Source organism: Orycteropus afer, unplaced genomic scaffold (assembly GCF_000298275.1).
Source record: "Orycteropus afer afer isolate SDZICR_OR568_19922 unplaced genomic scaffold, OryAfe1.0 scaffold00085, whole genome shotgun sequence".
NCBI classification, from domain to species: Eukaryota; Metazoa; Chordata; class Mammalia; order Tubulidentata; family Orycteropodidae; genus Orycteropus; species Orycteropus afer.
This window is the reverse complement of record NW_006921672.1, coordinates 9,605,047-9,606,449: the sequence shown is the minus strand read 5'-3', so window position 1 is coordinate 9,606,449 and position 1,403 is coordinate 9,605,047. Positions and strand designations below refer to the sequence as shown.

The 1,403-nt window shown below is 47.3% G+C and overlaps 1 pseudogene; it reads left to right on the top strand.

Annotated features, from left to right (window-relative positions):
- Positions 1–381: 381 nt before the first annotated feature.
- The window catches only part of LOC122150076, a 3,035-nt pseudogene continuing 2,013 nt past the window's right edge, over positions 382–1,403 (top strand).

Genomic DNA, 1,403 nt, shown 5'->3' with positions numbered 1-1,403 from the left:
TGTAAGTCCGCCTTCAGCCAATACTTAACTGGATATAATAAAAGGGGAGATAGAAACTTAAGTGGGAAACCTGAGCCCCACCCAGTACTACTGAAGGAAGGAAAAATTTACATGTGAAGAGAAGACCTGAAGGAAAAAATGACTGTTTAACTTTTTGCATTTCGAACAAGCAGATAAGCTTTGAGTCCATCAAAGCAGAAAAATCATAGTCCATAAGAAAAACCCCTCCCAGAACTGAAAGTTAAAGAAAACCAGTGAATAGTAAACTTGTGTGTTACTTGCTTGTAACCACCTGGATCCACCTGAGTGAAGATGGGGGAAGTGCAGCAAAGAAAAAAAACTGAGCTGAATTTTATACTCTTTGCTTGACCTAAAACCAGGATGCTGAAGAAGCAGTCTGCAGAGATTGTACTGTGGGGCACTATCCTCTTTGTAGCCTGGAATGCCCTGCTCCTTCTCTTCTTCTAGACACACCCAGCATCTAGCAGGCCTCCCTCAAACAGTTCTCTTGATGACGACCCCGCCAGCCTCACCCGTGAGGTGATCCGCCTATGCTGAAGTGGAATTGGAACGTCAGCGGGGATTGTTGCAGCAGGTTAAGGAGCACCATGCTCAGTGGAAGCAGCATTGAGAGTGCCCACTGTGGGCCCCCCTACCCCACGCATGTGCCTGTGCCCCATCATTATCAACCAGGACTGTGAGCATGAGGAAACAACCCAGGTCATTACCTCCTATAGCAGCACCATCACGCACATCCAGCAACCTGACCTGAACCACGTTGCTGTGCCGCCCGACCACCACAAATTCCAGAACTACTATAAAATTACGCAGCATTACTGCTGGACTCTGGACCAGATCTTCCACAGGTTCAAGTTCTCAGCAGCTGTGATCGTCGAAAATGACCTGGAAGTAGCACCAGATTTCTTTGAGTACTCTCAAACCACCTCAAGTTCATCAAGTTAAACCAGCACTTTGTGCACCTCACTCAGCTGGACCTGTCCTACCTGAGCAAAAAAAAGCCCAGGAGCAGGAGATAAGAAGAGGTAGCTGGTCTGAAGTACAATGAATTGTGAGCCTACAAGCATTGAAATAGTCCCTGAGGACTGAAGATGTGAGAGAAGGTGCTGGCTGGTCTGAAGTGAAGGGAAGAGTGTGACTCCCAAACTTGGCAGCTGGTACCCATGACCTAGCTGGGATGGCTAGGGCTGAGCTGACCAGAACCTGACCAAATGAAGAGGAAGATGATCGACACAACTGGTGTTAAGTTGCTGCAATTTGATGGCTTGAGCTGGGCTGGACTTTGCTTGTTTATGGATCCAGGTGCCTGAAGTTTCCAAACAGAACAGAAGATGATTTTCCAGAGAGAAAGGACCATGTTTGTCTCCTCAGAGTACTGGTTTGAT